The sequence below is a fragment of the Crocuta crocuta genome, unplaced genomic scaffold, assembly GCF_008692635.1.
Source record: "Crocuta crocuta isolate KB4526 unplaced genomic scaffold, BGI_CrCroc_1.0 scaffold629, whole genome shotgun sequence".
Classification (NCBI taxonomy): Eukaryota; Metazoa; Chordata; class Mammalia; order Carnivora; family Hyaenidae; genus Crocuta; species Crocuta crocuta.
In genome coordinates, this window is record NW_027532175.1 from 458756 (window position 1) to 479257 (window position 20502).

Sequence of the window (20502 nt, forward strand, 5' to 3'; positions counted from 1 at the left end):
AGTTTACCCCAAATATTTGAAGGTATAATCAATTTCCCAAGGGCCTCTGTTATTCATGCATTTGATACTGAATCTCTTTTGAAGGACTTATGATACTATTGTTCCTATTAATTTTCTCCTTTCCATCATTTTATGACCAAGTTCTCAATTGCTAAGGACTTTGCACATGACTTGGAAATTTGCCTAACATTACTTTCTTTGTTCTCTGTAAAACCCAGAAAATTCTGTGCACTTCTGCATCTTCTAAGTTCTTTATTATACTGTGCTCCAGAGAGGTTAATGGTTTAGCTTGTTACAACTACTTAGTGACAGAAATAATATAATTGATAAATAATTACAGAGATTTACATTAAAGTCAATAAATATATGTCTATTAGTTTACTAGTGCTGCCATAGCAAAATATCATAGATTCTCAAGCTTAAACAACAGAAATCTAAGTTCTCACATTTCTGGGGCCTAAGAATCTAAGATCAAGGTGCTAGAAAAAAATTTTTTTTCTGAATCCTCTCTCCTTGGCTTTTATATAGCTTCCCCCTTGCTGCCTTTTCACATGATCATTCCTCTGTGTACATACACTCCTGGTGTCTCATCTTCTTATAAGAAAACCAGTTGTATAGTATTACAAAAGTGCTCTACTGACTTTATTTTAACTTAATGACTTTTTTTAAAGACCTCATCTGCAAATATGGCTGCATTCTGAGGTACTGGGGTTTAGAGCTTCTATATGTGAATATTTGATGTGACACAATTCAGTCCATAACAATATGCAATGCCAATATTTTATTGTTGTGGTTTATAATGTACTTTATTATTCATCCAACATATTCATTCCTCTTGTTTTATTGCTATGATTGGGCTAATAGTGAGGATAACACAGAGAAAAATACAAACCTAATATGCCACTTTTTTCATAATATAATAAAATTTAATGTATAAAACGTATGAAAATCAAATTTCTAATAAGATTTAACATAAATGACTAAACCCCTTGAAGACTTTTTATTTTCCTCATGACTTCTTTCAAATAACTCTTTTCTTGCTCCTTCCAATCTCCTTTTCTTGCTCACTCTTCTACTTACTGTCTAAATGAGATAAGATCTAGGAATCAATGCTAGATGCTATTACCTTTTCTACCTTAACTCACTCATTAGCTGTCTTATGGCTATAAATGGCAATATATACCATAAACAGGTCTTTTAATTATACTCTTTTCTCCCAGATTCTTCTTTGTCGAATCTTCTCCATTTTACATGATGGCATTGATTGCTTAGACAAAAATCTTTATTTTTTTCAGACAAAAAATGTTTTTAAAAATCTTTTTTATTCTCCCTTTTTGCTTAACATCCATAATAAAATTAATCAGTAATCCTTGTCAATGTTAACTCCAAAATAGATCCCAAAACATTCCATATCACCTTTTTTTTCATAATAATCTCTGCAGCTTAGGGACAAACCTATAATTATCTCTGAGTTAGATCACTTCAATTTCTTAATCTCCTTAATTTCTTAGTGCTCATTATTCAATCAGTTTGCAAAAGAGAGTAGAATACCATTTTAAACTATTATATACAAGATGAATAAATTATGGGCATCTTCTTTACAACATCATGTGGATAGCTACAATTCTGAATAGTACACTTAAAATTTTGCTAAAAAGGTAGAGCTCATGTTAAAGACTCTTACCATATGAAAACATGAAAAAAATCACATCAACAGACTAGTGGAAAAAATTTTTATGATTATACAAAAAGAGTAAAAAAAATTGACAGCATCCAACACACTGTTATGATAAGAACACTAAGCAAACTAGGAAAGAAGGGAATATCCTCAACTTGATAAAGAATATAATTTACAATTGGACCAAAAACAATAAGATACCTAAGAATAAACCTAACCAAAGTGGTGACAGACCTGTACTCTGAAAAATATAAAAACATTGATGAAAGTAATTGAAAAGGATGCAAAGAAATGGGCATTCCATGTTCATGGGTTGGGAGAACAAATATTATTAAAATGCCTATGCTGCCCAAAGCAATTTACACATTTAATGCAAGCCCCATAAAAATGCCAACAGAATTTTCTGCACAACTAGAATAAACAATCCTAAAATTTACCTGGAACCACAAAAGTCCCCAAAAAGCCAAAGCAGGCCTGAAAGAGAAAAGTGAAGGTATCACAATTCCAGATTTCAGGTATATTACAAAGCTATACTGATCAGAAAAATATGGCACTGGCATAAAAATAGACACATAGGTCAACAGAACAGAATAGAAAAACCAGAAATGAACCCACAACTATATGGCCAATTAATCTTTGACAAAACACGAAAGAATATCCAATGGAAAAAACACAGCCTCTTCAACAAATGGTATTGGAAAAACTGAACAGCAACATGCAAAAAGATGAAACTGGACCATCTTCTTACACCATACACAAAAATAAATTCAAAATGGATGAAAGACCTAAATGTGGTACAAGAAACCATCAAAATCCTGCAGGAGAACACAGACAGTAACCTCTTTGACCTTGGTTATAATAACTTCTTACTAGACACGTCAAGGGAAAGAAAAGTAAAAATAATCTATTGGGACATCATCAAGAATAGTATACAAATGTATAAAGAACTTAACAACACCCAAAAAATGAATAATCTGGAAAAAATGGGCAGAAGACATAAATAAACATTTTTCCAAAGAAGATATATGGATGGTCAACAAACACATGAAAAGATGCTCCACATCACTGATCATCAGGGAACTACAATTCAAAACTACAATGAGATATCATCTCACATCTGTCAGAATGGCTAAAATCAACAACACAAGAAAGAACAGGTGCTGGCAAGGATGTGGGGAAAGAGGACCCTCTTTGCACAGTGGGTGAGAATGCAAATGGGTGTAGCCACTCTGGAAAACAGTATGATGGAGATTCTTCAAAAAGTTAAAAATAGAACTAGCCTACGATCCAGAAACTGTACTATTAGGTAATTACTCAGTGAATATAGTAACACTATGAAAGACAGCTTGGCAATTTCTTTCAAAACTAAACACATCCTTATTTATGATCCAACAATCATGTGCCTTGATATTTACCCAAATGAACTAAAAACTTATGTCTAAACAAAAACCTACACATGAGTGTTTGTAGCAGCTTTATTCATAATTCCCAATATTTGGGAGCAACCCAATAGGTACTTTAGTAGATGAATAGATAAATAAGCTGTGATGCATGCAGACAGTGCCATATTATTCACCACTAGAAAGAAATGAGCTATCAAGTCGCAAAGACATATGAAGGATCCTTAAATGCATATTGCTAAGTATAAGAGGACAATTTGAAAAGGTTATACACTCTATAATTCCAACTACATGATTACCTGGGAAAGGCAAAACTAATGAGACAAGGAAAGAACCAGTGGTTAACCAGTATTTTGGAAGGAGAGGGGGAAGGATGAATAAGTAGAGCACAGCGGATTTGTAGCAGTGGAACCATCCTGTAAGATACTCTAAAGGTGGATATATGTTACACATCTGTCAAAAAAAAGCAAAGACAATTAACCTTAATGTAAAATGTGGACTTCAGTTAATAATAAAGTATCAATATTGGCTCATCAGTTATAAGAAGTATACCACACTAATTAATGTGACATATTAATAATAAAAGCAACTGTGTATGGAAGGAAACAGGGTATTTGAGAAATCTTTATTTTCACTCATTTTTTTCTGTAAACCTAAATTTCTCTGAAATATAAAATCTATTCAATTAGAATTTTTAAAGCCATAGATAAAAGGGATATAATAAGAAGTTTATGGATCAGAAATAAAACTGATGTTTCATAAGACAACTGCCAAGAATTTAACAATGTAGTTGGATTATCACAACACTAAAATAGAAAAAAAGGAAAGGAAAGGAAAGGAAAGGAAAGGAAAGGAAAGGAAAGGAAGGGAAAGAAGGAAAGAAAGAAAAAGAAAGAAAGAAAGAAGGAAAGAAAGAAAGAAAGAAAGAAAGAAAGAAAGAAAGAAAGAAAGAAAGAAAGAAAGAAAGAAGGAAGGAAAGAAAGACAGACAGACAACATGAAAAAGCACGGCATTGCACAAGAATAAGTTCCCGTACATAGAGTGTGCTCACAAGTCATGTCTATTTTTCTTTAAAAATTTTAGTGTTCTCACCACTAACAAACAGATAATGGAATCAAANAAGAAAGAAAGAAAGAAAGAAAGAAAGAAAGAAAGAAAGAAAGAAAGAAGGAAGGAAAGAAAGACAGACAGACAACATGAAAAAGCACGGCATTGCACAAGAATAAGTTCCCGTACATAGAGTGTGCTCACAAGTCATGTCTATTTTTCTTTAAAATTTTTAGTGTTCTCACCACTAACAAACAGATAATGGAATCAAAATAAATATTAAAATAAGAATTTTTAAAATTACCCTAGAGCATTTTTATATTTAATTTTTTTAAAATGTTTTATTTATTTCTGAGAGAGAGAGAGAGATAGCGTGAGCAGGGGCAGTTCAGAGAGAGAGGGAGATACAGAATCTGAAACAGGCTCCAGGCTCTGAGCTGGCTGTCAGCACAGAGCCTGACACGGGGCTCGAACCCACGAACCGTGAGATCATGATCTGAGCTGAAGTCGGACGCTTAACCAACTAAGCCACCCAGGTGCTCCTATATCTAATTTTTTTGAAAAAGCTCTCTTATCACTTTCCCACAATGCATCTGACATTTTCATTTTCTTTTTTTTAATAGTTTATTGTCAAGTTGGTTTCCATATAATACCCAGTGCTCATCCCCACAAGTGCCCTCCTCCATGCCCATCACCCCCTTCCCTCTCTCCCCCACTCCCATCAGTCCTTGGTTTGTTCTCGGCATTCAAGACTCTCAGGGTTTGCCTCCCTCCCTCTCTCCCACATTTTTTCCCCTTCTGCTCCCCCATGGTCCTCCATTAACTTCCTCCTAATCCTCCTATACGTGCAAACCTATGACAGATCAAGAAGATGTGGTTTATCTATATAATGGAATACTACATGGCAATGAGAAAGTATGAAATCTAGCCATGTGTAGCAACATGGATGGAACTTGAGAGTGTTTCGACCTTTTCTATTTTCAATCTCCTTCATTGTTTCAACCTTCTACATGACATGAAAAGTTCCTTTTCTTGTTTTGTTTTTAAAGATTTCTGAACTTTCACTTTTCTATGAACATTTATCTGATATTGTCCCATATTGTTCCCTGCCCTTTGTAATAGTTCTAACCACCAAGAAATGGAGTCCCTTTATCTCTTTCTGAATTTTGTCTCTGCCTTGTTTGACAAATGAAACACAGTGGAAGTGGTAGTATGCTTCTTCTTAGGCTTAGGTTTTGTACATTTATTTCCTACTCCCTCTGTTGAAATTCTAAAAACAAGTGAACAAACTTAGACTAGCATGCTGAAGGGTGAGACCATGGGGCTGTAGCCCAAGTTTCCCAAGGTTTCATTTGTGAATGACATTTTTTAAAGAGCCAGCCATAGCCAATCTACCAGCTGACTCAAGACACATGAAGCAAGCCTGGCTGAGACTAGCAACAATGATCCAGTAAGAACCACCTAGATGTTTTGCTAACCTACAACTATACAAGGCTAAATAACTACTTAAATTGCTTTCAGCCACAAAGTTTTAGAATAGTTTCTTACACAGCAAAAGTTAACTAAAACAAAAAAACTTTAAAATACACAAACATATTAATGATCATCAAAACCTTTTTTTATCATGACTTTCTTTTAAAACTTTTGTTATTTACTTATTTTCTCCAAATGGATATCCCACTGGCAACTTAGACCTTATCAATACTGAAATCATTGTTCCTTTTAAAATTTTTATATTTTATATTTTTTCTTCAGCTATATTACTTAAAAATCATACACATTTGAAAAAATATTGTAACTATGTTTCTTTATCCTTAATATATCAATAATTGGATAATGAATCATCCCGAATTGCTCATAAATGCATTCTTTTTTTCCTGTTTATAGTATAATAGTGTTCACTTGGTGTATCTTTAACTATAATATGGATGATATAATCTCTTTTTAATTGCTCTTTTTATTTGCAGGGTTTCTTCAATCCAAATCTTCTAGAAGTATATTTCTATATTGCAATTAATATTATGTAAAATACCTCATAAAATTTATTTTTTCTTGAATTGTTTAAGGAAAATGCTGTTTTCTCTGCCTAAAATTTCGTAAATTCAATGTCATTGTATGTTGACTGTTTCACTTTTTCTTCAAATGACAGTTCATGTATTATTACCTGTAACTATATATGGAACATATTAAATAGAAATTTAAAAAAATATGCTAGCTTAGAGAGTAAACACCATCGCGGAGACAATATCTTTCATTATTTTTAAAAAATTTTTTTCAATGTTTTAATTATTTCTGAGAAAGAGACAGGCGGCGTGAGCAGGGGAGGGTCAGAGAAAGAGGGAGACACAGAATCGGAAGCAGGCTCCAGGCTCTGAGCTGGCTGTCAGCACAGAGCCTGACGCGGGGCTCGAATCCACGAACTGTGAGATCAGGACCTGAACTGAAGTCGGACACTTAACCGACTGAGCCACCCAGGCGCCCCTAAATGTTTATTTTTGAGAGAGAAAGTGCGAGCAGGGGAAGGGCAGAAGGAGAGAAAGGGATAGAGGTTCTGAAGGCAGCTCCACACTGACAACAGCAAGCCTCATGAAGGGCTCGAACTCATGAACCGCGAGATCATGACCTGAGCCAAAGTCAGACACTCAACAGACTGAGCCACCCAGGTGCTCCTCATTTTTAAAAAAGGTTTATTAATTTATTTTGAGAGAGACAGGTGGAGACTGAGTGGGAGAGGGGTAGAAAGCAAAGAAGGAAGAGAGTATCCCAAGCAGGTTCTGCAGCTGTGAGTACAGATCCCAGTGTGAGCTTGAGCTCATGAACTGTGAGATCATGACCTGAGCAGAAAGTCGAACCAAGAGTCGAATGCTTAACCAACTGAACAACCCAGGAGCCCCTCTTTCATTATTTTTTTTTTAAGTCCCTTTCAATCACTCATACAAAAACATGCCCTTTACTTATTTGAGACTACTATTATTTTCTCTGATATTATAGTTAAAATATTGCCAGAACTTTGTTTATCCCTAGAGCCTCCACTGCCTTCAAATAAGCTAATAGAATATTCACTCTCTCTTTTTTATTTTTCATACATCACCATTTTCATCTCAATTTTAAGCTTTTATAATGCTTTAAAAATACTATGAGTAAAATTTTCTTTGGGCAAATAGAACTGATATCATTGGAGGTACCAAATCTTCTATTGTCTCTGCCCAATCACATAGGTATTATATGTCCTACACAGCTTTCTGCTTTAAAGAATTTTCAGTGTCTTTTATTCCAAATGTACTGACAAAAATTAAAGACTGAACTGAATTTATTTTTTCAGTGTAGCCTTCCTTGAAAAGAGGCACTTTCTTTGATCATATTTAACGGTTGTCATTCCGTCACACTTTGATATCAACCACTTACTCCACATTAGTGTTAAGCCCCTCTGTAATCAGCAGATGTATCATATCATAGTTTCCTTGAGGTTTAATTGACTGTCAGTTCTCAGTTCCATCTTCCTAAATTGTACATTTGGTGACAGTCCTTAGATAACACTCAATTTTACTGATGCTCTTTAGGGATCATCTGAGATGTTGGAAATTAGTTGATGTCTTTTTTATTCTCAGTTTGTTATCTCTGTGAGGCCAGAACTTATCCAAAAAATCCTGCGGTGACAAATGACAGGATAACAACTTTAAGGATTATAGTTTTTTCTATAGTTGATAATAGTTTGTTACAATTTGTAAATAATTGCAAACACTTACAGTATTATCGATGGCAGTTGCCACTCTGATAAAATCAATGTAGCTAATTATATATTTACTATTTTCAAAAAAGTTGAATAAAAAGCTTTACTGAAAGATATTTATCTTTTGTGACTATCATTCTGAGACATTTCTTCTTACAAGAAAATCTCAAGACTGTACTTAGAATTGACAGAATTTTTATTTGTAATTTACATTTGACTTATAAACTACATTATAATTTTATTTATAATTTTCTATTTTACATATCTTAAAAATATCATTTTTTCTCACTTATACTTTTATCATAAGCATGCAGCTGTTGAAATTAGCCAAAAAAACCACCTCAATAATTTTCATGGTATTTTTATATTTTCAGTGTTTGATTTATTTATTAAATAAAATACTTATTAGGTTTCCTGATCCTCAAACCACAGTCAAAATTCACTCGTTTAGCGATAGCCCATTACTGACTCTTATGTAATTTAAAATAGTATTTTCTTGCCTTAATATTATGAAGTGATAGTTACTCAAGACTCACTCAGTTTGACTTCTGCTCCTCTCCCAGCAACAGAAAGACAGGCCATGCCCAGCCCCAGGAGCAGCAGCCTTCAGCCAGAGCAATGGCACAAAGGGGTCAGACACAAAGACATAGGCTGTTTATTGGAGGGTGGGGTTTTCACTATGTTGGATGACGTTTGGAATGACAGCACCAAACCCTCGTCATTGTCCTCCAACCAGCAAAGAAAGAAAGAAACAAACACCCCCAAGAAGAAAGAGAGTAAAGTTAGTTATGAGCAAAAATTCCAAACTCCTCACTACCAGGGCTAAGAGGATTCAGAAGGAACTGGCAAACATACTTTAGACCCTCTGCCTAACTGGAGTGCTAGTCCCAAAGGTGGTAACATCTATGAATGGAGATCCACCATTCTGAGGCCTCCAGGATCCATACATGAGGGTGGAATATTCTTCCTTGATATCACTCTTATACCAGAATATCCCTTTCAAGCCTCCAAAGGTTATATTTTGGACAATATCACTGTAACATTAACAGTCAAGGAGTTATTTGCTTGTACATATTAATAAGATAATTGGAGTGCAGCACTAACCTCTTTTAAAGTTCTCCTTTTTATCTTCTCTCCTCTTACAGCCTGCATTGCCACTGAGTATATGACTAACAGAGCAGACCATGGTAGAATGGCCATACACTGGACCAAGAGATATGTTACATAAACTGGGTTTTCACAATTTTTACACTGTTTGTCAGAAAGAGCTACTTGTGACTTTGAAGGGGTGGGGAAGGGTGGGAGTTAGTAAAAAGTAGGGTATTTCTAGAACAGACTTTATTCAGTCTCATTTCCTAAGAGTTTGTTGTATCTTAAGTTATCTTGCTACAGTACAAAGACTTGATAATAGCAACTTTTAAAACTTTCATTAGTTTTGCAATATTAGCTGAAATGTAGTACAAAGAATAGGCATCTGGGTTCAGTTGTTCATAGTCTGTAATTTAAGGTAGCTTAATTTTGTACAGGTTATAAACATGGTCATTTATGTAAAGTCCTTATAAGACCACACATTTTTTGGTTCAAAAAAAATGGAATTTCTTTTACCTTCTTGGGAGGGCACATTGATATTTAACAGCTTTCAGAGACTGTCACCTTATATATATATATATAGATAGATGATAGATAGATAGATAGATAGATAGATAGATAGATATAGATATAGATGATATAGATATAGAAAGATATAGATACAGATATAATGGACACATGGCTCTAAGACACCGTATAGGAAATGAGGAGTAGTTATGTGTTTTATTTTATGTATTAGTCTACTTTACTGTGCCAAGGTGAGAGGTTTGAATCATGGCATGTGAAAACCTGTAGTAAACTACCCTAAGCTGTTAATTGTAAGGTATGGAATAGGATCAGTTATGTGTTGTGAACTACGATGTCTGCATTTGTTGGTGTGCTAATAAACAATAGTAAAACAAGCAAAAAGAATCTCTCAATTTATTAAACTCTTCAATATATTTTCTCATTTAATCCTCTGATGATGATGTTTCCAGGCCAACTGTCCCACAGACCACTCTTTTCCTGCCTCTATCATTCATTTTTCATCAGCATCTACAAACATCCAAACACTCTCAGCTTAACAACTGCTTAAAAATACTTATGCATCATTAAGTAGTTTAAAGCTATAGTTTCTCTTTATAAAATTGTTACTCTTTGTAGTTATTCCTTGTTCTCTTTGTAGCCTCTCTTGGTAATAATTATTAAGGTGTATTTGGCTTGATACCAATTTGTATAGATCTCAGGTCTTCCTCCTTGGACTATAAGTTTCAGGAGGACAGTTTTTCTATCCTCACTGGGTCTAGTATAATGATTTGCTTAGGGTAAACACTTTAAATGCTTCAGCATAGATGAAGGATACATACTATGTCTTGAGTTACAAATAAAGACATCATTGTACTATCAACATTTTTATTGTAAAATTTCAGGTCTATAAATGTAATTTAAATCATTTCACATCATTTAATGTCATTATTTTTCAGTGAAATGTCAAAAGAAATGTATTTTCTAAAGCTCGGTGTTTCAAAAGAGTGGAAGGAAAGAAAGAAAGAGAAAGAAAGGAAGAAAGAAAGAAAGAAAGAAAGAAAGAAAGAAAGAGAAAGAAAGAAAGAAAGAAAAAGAAAATCTGACTAACCACTTAAGAGATAAAAATAAATAAGTCTATCTCATATTTGAATAAGTGATCTAAGGAGGATATTGTAACAAGAGAGCAAGGCTCTTATTTTCACATAGGTGGCTGTCAAACCTTAATGTGGTTTTGAGCAACACCTTGTCATCTCACTGAAAGACAGGTTGCTGTGCCGGTAGCTTAATAATTCCAAATAAATATGTCTGAGAAATGTCCAAGGCCCTCCATTTTAAGCCTCATAAGTGAATCTTATAAGGATCACACACAATGGCTTTTACTTCCTTGCTTGTTTTTATTTGTTGTCATTTATTTGGATGGGGAAGAAGGTATACTGAAGGTATACTGAAACTAAAATAGCAAAACAATTTAGGAATTATGTCACTTCATATAACATAATCAAAAAAGCAGAAATTAGGTTCTCAAAACACTAGAGAAAAGATATTTTTAGGAATTTGGAAGTGGCTATTGAGAGGAAAAAATATCCACAAAATGGTGGAAAGGTTGGGTTTGGGGACAGTTAGGAATGATAAGAAATACCAATTGGCAAGGGTGAAAGATGAAAAAGAAACTTGGAAGAACACTAGTATTTAATTTGTTGTTTGTTCTGATTTGGGCTTTAATCTCTACTTTTTCACCACATTCTCATTATCCTCAAACTTTCAAAGTATTACTGATATAGATTTACATTTTTGTTCTGGAGAAACTGAAGCTGAAATAAAGCAAACACATGGACAAAATGGAAGGGAAAGAGGACTGCTGTAGTGGGTGACGACTGAAACTGGGTCTGGAAACAAATACCAAGGATGAGAAGTCATAGAACATAACTACCTCTTGAGGCAACATTAGAAGTGATGTAATGGTAGAAGGTGACGTTTTTAGGGCCAGGGATGGAAACTGGGGCCATTTTATTTGGATCAAAAAGTTATTTTGTACCAACAAATGTGTACCAACAAAATTCAGAAAAATGGCGTGGTAAGTGGATAAGACCAAACAGAAATTCATTAACAAAACATACAAGAACATGAGCTCCAATCAATCTGTGTTTCCCTAGCCTATATTCTTGGCACATTTTGTCTGACTTGAAAGGAAAGTAGCTTAACTAACTTCCAGAATGATTTGAAGATCTACTTTGTCATTGAATATGACACTGAAATTGAGGAAATGGCTTGTTCTGTACCCCTGGAAGATATCACTTTGGGGATGTGTATGTGAGATGTGAAGGTCTGATAAAACTTCTACATTACAAATACAAAAAGTTGCAGCATAGTCTTATGTTCAACATGCTATTTATCCATAGTCTAAGTACTTTAAAAAAGAAGAAAAGATGTTGTCTGAATCTCTGATACCAAGTGAGAGAAATCACAAAATCAGCTTTGAGCTGCTACCAGAGATGACATATGAACATGCACTGAGAAGTGATGAGAAGCTCTAAATTGTTTATTTAGTGAGAAAACTAATTCATTTGATCCAATGCCTGGCAGTTTCTTTTCATTCTTTCTTTTGTCTTGTTTCTTTGTTTGATGCAGGTCAGGGAGCCAATGCTATTATATCCTATGCAATTGGTAAGCACATTTCTCCCTCATTATCACATCATTCTTTGTTCAAAGGATATTTGATGTATGTGGCAGCTTTTGAACCTTAAAGTTGAATATAAAGAAATATTCAAATAATGCTTTGAATTAACATCAAATACACATCAACATTTCAGAAGACAAACTGATCAAATTTACTAAATGCCACAGAAAATTCATTCTGGATAAAGAAAAATAATTAGCCTTGGAAAACTTAGCATGTGTTATTAAAAGAATAAACAATTATAGGAGGGTTATTTAGTATGGTTTATTCCAAGCTACCTCTCTCAAATACCTGCATGGAGCCCTCAAGATCACTAGGATTTTGTCTTCTCTCAATTAGTTTTTCCAGAGAAACTATATATTTTATTTTATTTTTAATTTACTAATGGAAATACTCATATCAAAAGCATCTTCATATTTCTGCTACTGATGCTTCAAATGGTTGAAAATTTTCTTCCCCGAGGAACAAATACTAGTGTTGTGGATTTAATGTTAATGAGGAAATGGAAAAGAAACATGAGGCATACTTCTTGGTAGTTAAACAAAATTTTCTCCTAAAACTAAAAATCAAGGGAAAGTGTGATTAAAATATATTAAATTTATTTTAGGAATTACTAATTCAAAAAAGTATTGAAAGTTTCAGAAAACTAAATACAAATACATTTTTATTGCTATTATTAAAAGAAAAATAATTTCTTATTTTGATCATAAATAATAAAATCATAAACAAATAAATAAATGGCAAGCAAGTCCTAAGAGAAAAATGTTGCTAAAAGTTGAAAGGTTAAAAAAATGCAAAGAAAACTGTGTATCAATGTTTTGGAATTTCCTTAAGAAAGGAAAATTCATACTGATGACTTTAGAGAAGTCTTATTAAACTCTGCATTAAATTTTGTGTTGGTTATTCAACATTAAGAGACATTCTTGGTCAATGATTATTAGAGGTAGAATGTTCTATGAACAGAATTCATGAAGAGTAATGGTGGTGAAAAATGGATTACAAGTGTTAATATGTCTATGTACTACTTTTTAATGATGATAAATTTATGAAAGTCACTTATCAAACATATAACAAGGATTATAATGGTTTATATACTTGTTAAAAGTATATCCTTAAGGAACAATGAAGTGAGAATAAGGAAAATTAAACTATTAACCAGATAATACAAATAAAAAGTGACCTCCAATTCCTCAGATTTATCTAATATTTCCCATTCTTTTTTAATGGAGATTTAACGACGAATCTGGTATTTTTATGGATTGGCTTAGTTTCACTTTAACACCATGTTAAGGTATTCTTTCCACTCTATTTAAGATTCTCTGTTTGATACCATAAAATATGAAACTACTTCAAAGAATTCACAGCTTTTATTTCACAAAATCTATCTTTATCTAACAAGTATTGGTGCTTAAAAAGAGTCTTTTGTTAGTAATTTTTACATAGTTAGAATGGTCACGTCAATACCCATTTCACATCCAAAACTAGTCCTGAGGGTTTCCTAAAATATATTCTTTGGGGATTCAGTTAAATAAGGAGTCAATTCATACATATATAAATAATAAGGTAATTCTCGTGTGTGTGTGTGTGTGTGTGTGTTTTATTCACACATTCTTATGCTATTACTGATAGGTTACTTAGAGAATTAAAGAAAACAATCCTAACAATTAAAGTAAATTTGTAATATAGGGGCTTGAACATATATTAAGTTGTTTTGGGTACACAAATGCATTTTTTCATGTATTAGGAGAATAAATTATTTGTTGAACATGTTTCATTGGGTAGCCCTTGGTGCTAGACATTTATTTTTCTTAACAAATAAAACAGTATATTAGTAAACTCTGTCCTCATATTCCAGTATAGCAAACATTAATATAATAAGTAATCAAATATATAGTATATTAATAGTAATAGATGCTAAGAATAAAAATAAAGCTAAGAAAGAGGACATTGAATACTGGAGACTAAAGTAGTAAGAGAAAAAAATAATAAAGTAGTCCATGAATGCTTCACTGAGCAATTAACGATTAAAGATGTAATGGGATTGAAGATAGGAGACAAGCAGATGGATATAGCAAGATTCTTTTTTCCAGGTAAATGAATCAGGATTGTACTTGTAGTGAAGGAAGAAGAGAAAGAGAGCAAGAGGTACTGGATGAAATGAGTAAGACGGAAAAAGGAAATGATGTCCAAGAGGTAATTATGCATGTTGCAGAATTTTGATTGTAAGAACTTTGTAGGACAATGTAGGGTGTTGGATTTTAAGTCTGAGTGATGAAGGAAGACAGTGGAAGGTTGTTGTTGGTTTTGGTTTGTTTTTTAAGAAGCAACGTAACTATGAAGAAGCATCATAACTATGGCTTCTGACGGATTTGAACTTGTTATTCTTGCATCAAGAAAACGTACAAGCATGAACACTGTTTTTTAATTTATAACGAGTTCCTATATGTATGGTGAACCAACCAACTCTATAACGAACCTTGTTTAATGCTGCAGAATATACAAAAATGGTATAAACTTTACCCAATTTTATGTCCACATTGGTCAGGACTTCTTCAAAACTTCTAAGCATTACTGAGAACATATCTCTGAGTTCATAAGAAGAAAAAATCTTGAGAAATATGGCACAAAAATAATCTTTTTTCTTTGCTCAAACTATAATGAAATGGATCTAAATACATGTTGTGCATAAAGAGATACCACTTTTCTATTGGAGACATCTGCTATTTTTTCACCCCAAAATGCTGTATCAGTGTGAACCCTCTTATTCGTTGGGTTCAGTGTGTCTCCCCTACTCTTCTATTTTTTAGTTACTATAAATTCTTATTAAAAAGGCAGCTATGAATTGGGCTTTGGGCTAGTTTTGGGGTCATCTTTCTGCTATATCGATGAGATTGTATTTGATACTCGTGAACTAGCTCTGTTCTAAGTTTGTAGGAGAGATGGATATTTTTGTTTTTCCTATATTTATGCCCCACTCATTATTTCAAAGGGTAAAAAAGAGTGAAAACTATTTTAAGACTGAAGGAGTTAAACATATTAGCTTACAATATATGTTCCCATTGTCACCTCTCTCGAAGGCTTTTTATGATATAACAATAGGATATTCTGAATCACCTAATGTAATTGTAGGGATTGCATTTTTAGTTTCCTCTTCCTTTGAAAAACGTATTTTTCCGCACACTTAATGATATGTGACAATTAAACTTCTTTCATTATATAATCTAATCATATGACAGGAATGTGTACTACTTTATAAAGTAACAATATTTACAAAATGATATAATGAACTAATATTTAGAAGATAATAAAACTCCTGAATGCCCAAGAAATGCTAGCAAATTTCAAGAGAGCTGCTAATTGAAAAGCAATTTATGAAGATGAAAATGTTGAAATATACTAATGACACCATGCTGAGTTTCAGACACTGGAAATATTTATAAATCTTGTAAATCTCTAAAGAAACTCTATATCTGAAATTACTCAATCTGTTGGAGATTTTTAAAAACATGAAACACATTATGACTATGATTTTATAAATCTCCAGATACCTGAATAGGTCATTTCCATTTAAACACAGTTATGTACATGGACACACATACATAAACAATTATTTTAATATGTAAACAGTGATTATTTGATCATATGTGTTCCCATATCACCCCTGATTCCTTAACCTCCATAAACTCACCCATGTTCTCCATTTAAAGTTAGTATAAACAAGTATAAAAAATAGTAAACTAAATAGCAACCCAGCTTAGTCCCTGAATACTTGTGCCACATCAAGTAAGTTACAGATATTTTATTTCTCAATTTCCTCAATAAAGTGGAGAAAACGATCACATGTAATCCACTAGGGTTTTGCAGCTATTCATTATTATACATGTAAGTACTGTGCATGTAAAAGACTTTATACATGTAACGTCTTTGGAAATTTACCTGCAACATAATAAGCTTTCATAATGGTTGACTTTTATTTTTACCTCTTTTGAGTTGATATAATTAATTTAAAATTTTTAATGGTTATTTATTTTTGAGAGGGAGCAGGAGAGGGACAGAGAAAGCCAGAGATATAGAATCTGAAGCAGGCTCCAGAGTCTGAGCCGAAATAAATAAACATTAAAGAAAATTAAAAAAAAAACAACTAACTAAATTCAGTTAGTTAACATATAGTGTAATATTAGTTTGAGGTATAGAATTCAGTGATTCATCACTTACATATAACACCCTGTACTCATCACAAGTGTCTTCCTTAATCCCAATCCCTATTTCTCCAACCCCTGCACCCACATCGCTTTCATAACGCTCAGTTTGTTGTCTGTAGTTAAGAGATTGTTTCTTGGTCTGATGCTCTCTTTTTCCCCTCTTTTGCTCATTTGTTTTGTTTCTTAATTTCCACATACAAGTGAAATCATATTATATTTGTCTTTTTCTGACTGACTTATTTTGCTTTTATTCTCTGGCTCCCTCCATGTCATTGCAAATGGCAAGATTTTAGTCTTTTTTATGGCTGAGTAATATTCCATTATATATATATGTTTTTATGAAAGTGTTAACAAAGTATGTCAAATATCCGGTAGTGTACCCGGTACAAATTAAGCAAGAGATAAATAATTCTTCAATTTTGAATAAATTTCCAGGAAGTCTACTGAAAGGCATTAAAATACATAGGAGTAATCTTAATAAGAAACATATCTGAGTCAACAGAAGAAAATAACACATTTATCTGTAATAATAATGGAGTTTTGAATAAATGGTAAAATATACTACTTTTAAGTGTAAAGACTAAATCTATGTCAACTTATATGTTTAATGAAATTCAAATCAGTTATTTTGAAATATAAGAAGTACTTCATAGAGTTTATCTTTGAAAGAAAATCATAAGTGGGATAAGAAGAGCAAAAGGAACTATTTTTTACAAAAGAAAAACAAGTCATACTTTGAATATATAAGCTTCTGAAATTTATTTAAATAAGAAAATCCAATGACACACTATTTTAAAGAACTATGAAAAAGTTTAGTAAGGGAAAATAAAAACAAAACAGTCATAGATATAAATAAACCCAAGATTATTATTTCAACATAAGAACATAAAATTAAGATTTAGAGCTCTTTATAATTGACTAAAAAATTCTTTAAAAATACTTTATAAAATATAACATATGCTTATAATAATCAGAATGACCACAAATTTGCAAAGAATACCATTTCAAGGGTACAGAGATGATGGCCCCCATACTAAGAGCAAATGCCAAATTGCTTTTGGGCTAGGCCTATTTTTTCACTATACACAACAAGAACAATTTATTATTTGAATAAATATATTTTTGTTAACATAATTTATGTGTTAAAATATGCATTGTTAATAAGGTTAATAATGAATGATTTGTAAATATTACACATGTTTTTGAATGATTCCAAAATATTTTCACTATTCTCCCTAAGTACATGCTTGTAACATGAACCGACTCTCAGATGCACAATTCCAACACTTGCACTTCATGGATGAAGCACCAGGTGTTATATAAAGAGTATTACTTAATGAAATACCTTATAAATTAAGATTTTTTTCCTGGGATATGTGTACTATTTCAACTGCTAATCCAGAATACTTTCTACCAGATTATTTTTCTACTGTATTTGCAGATAGTCACTGTGCTCGTCAACCATTTTCACCATAGTGCTCTTTTCATCAACTCAATGGCCGTTCGCATAAAGCATATGTATTTATACTTTACAAGTATGTGTATTAAAAACAGAAGATCAGTCAAAATGCAAATCTGGGAGCACCTGGGTGGCTCAGTCAGTTAAGTGTCTGACTCCGGTCATAATCTCATGATCATTAGATCAAGCCCCTCATCTGGCTCTGTGCTAAGAGTGTAGCCTACTTAGGATTCTCTCTCCCCTTCTCTCTGCCCTTCCCTACCCATGCTGAGTTCTCTCTCTCTCTCAAAATAGATAAATCAACATTTAAAAACATGCAGATGTGCCAACCAGTCAGGGGAATTTTCCTCTGCATGTCCTACCCCAGGGTCCAGGCTGGAGGGGCAGCAACTCTAGAGAACATTCTTTTGACAGAAAAGAAGCTCCCACAGAGATGACCATAAACTTCAAAGAGTCTTAACACCCTAGACTCTTAGAACAAGTACAGTGTCACTTCCATCTCTATTCTTTCAGCTTGCACTATTCACATAAAAAACAACAACAACAACAACAACAACGAAAACCAAATCATTGAGCTAGGATAGTATTCTCTTCCCCAGAGGGAGAGGAAGTGAGAAAAAAATGAATTTTTGATTAAAAAAATGTTATCTGTCACAGTCGCTTGTAAATTATAATTACTTGGGACTGACTGAAAATTGAGGTGAATCCAACTTATCTTTCTAAAGAAATAAGGGAATTTTTCAATGATCGAATTAAATGAACACAGATAATATCTGTGTGTAAATAATGAAATTTGTCTCAAGTAGCACCAATGAAAAATCTCATTGTTTTAAAGTAATACATCTCAGTAAATACACTTTGTATTCTTACTGTTGGAGGTAGGATAAATTAAAGATTTTAGGGGAAAAAAGTTTAGGGAAAATAATTAGAAAAAACCTCAATGCAAATTGGAGAAATTCAAGTAATCAAACTAATCATATTTAAGTATGAATGAAAAAAAAGGGGCCCCTATTTCATAATGTTATTGACAGACCCTGTAATAACTACATACAAAGTTTTCAGAATTATTTCTACTTACTAAATATCTAACAAAAAGTCACATTGTGATATTACCGGCTTTCATTTGTATATCCAAATCTGATTCTATACTTTCAAGGTTATTTTTTGCATAATTTTTTCAACCATGAAAGACATCATCAGTTTACTATTCATAGCATATGCCTGTGGCTGCAACATTTCATTCCTGACAGGTCTGAAAATATAAGGCCATTGACAGAAAAATCTATCTCATTAGCTTCTCCATTTGTATGAATATTGTTAAGCGTTTGGGTTATACTAGTTTCATCATACAGATGGAATAACAATCAAATATTAGAATGTGGCCCTCTATTTTCTGAAACATCCATTAAATTATCATTAAACATTTCCTGTGGTATTCTTTGCTTAATTCAATATCATAGCTTCTTCCTAGATTTCTGTTGTCTTATGCTGCTTCCACTATAGTACAGATATTAAAAACAGATAAGCATTATCAACTCCAAATCTAAACAATTACAAAATCAGAGTTAAAGACATTACTCCCCTCTCCAAAATATCCACTGTGTTTTTGGCTAACAGACCTAAAAAATTAAAAGGTAGATGATAAAACTCAAGTGTTCCTTTCTCCATTCCTAAGTCTTAGTTCCTTACCAATTGTCTAAATGCAGATATTTTCAGCAAAATTATGTAAAGACTGTCATTGCATTATTATGCAGTTATGCTTGTTTGGGGTCTCCCACAGTTTTTGAGAATGGTACTGTTTCTTATGAATTTGCTGACTCAATTCCCTTAATGCCATGTCCTCTGCTAATGTAAAAGATCATCCCTCTTAACTCTTTTTAAAAAATTAATTATATCAGGGGCACCAGGGTGGCTCAGTCCATTAAGCATCTGACTTCAGCTCAGGTCATGATCTCATGGCTTGTGAGTTTGAGCCCCGATCAGGCTCATTTATTTCAGAGAGAGAGACAGAGTGAGCAGGCTCCAGTCTGAGCTGTCAGCACAGAGCCCGATGTGGAGCTCAAAACCATTAACCTTGAGATCATGACCTGAGCCGAAGTCAGATGCTTAACCGACTGAGCTACCCAGGCGCCCCAACTAAGTGGAATTTAAATAAAAACTTGAAATGGGAAAAACAGTTCAGATATCTGGTTAAAAATACTTGAAAAGAAAAAAAAAGAGTGAAATTTGCCATTTATAACAACATGCATAGAGCTGGAGAGCATAATGTTGAGTGAAATAAGCCAGTCAGAGAAAGACAAATACCATATGACCTCACTGATGTGGGATTTAAGAAACTAAATAAATGAGCAAAGAAAAAAAGAGAGAGACAAACCAAGAAACAGACTCTTAACTATAGAGAATAAATTGATGGTTTCCAAAGGGTGGTGGGTGGGGTTATGGGTGAAATAAAGGAGGGGGATTAGGGGACAAAAAAAAAAAAAAAAGCCCACAAATAGTTTAAAGAAAAAATACCCAACAAAATCAACCTGTGTGTACAATTAAGACTGTGATATTATTTCTTTTATTAAGAAACAGATCTTTTAATATTATGCCATACCAGTTAACAGATTATAGCCTTTATCCATGCAAATCTATATACTCCACAATCTTTTTTGCTTGGACCTTTGGTGGTATATACGAATCAAAAGTCTTTAAAAATGGTTTCTATTTG

General features: G+C 33.1%; 1 pseudogene; it reads left to right on the forward strand.

Annotated features, from left to right (window-relative positions):
• The first annotated feature begins 8435 nt into the window (after positions 1-8435).
• On the forward strand, positions 8436-9083 carry LOC144242496 (ubiquitin-conjugating enzyme E2 E1 pseudogene; annotated as a pseudogene).
• The last annotated feature ends 11419 nt before the right edge of the window (positions 9084-20502 follow it).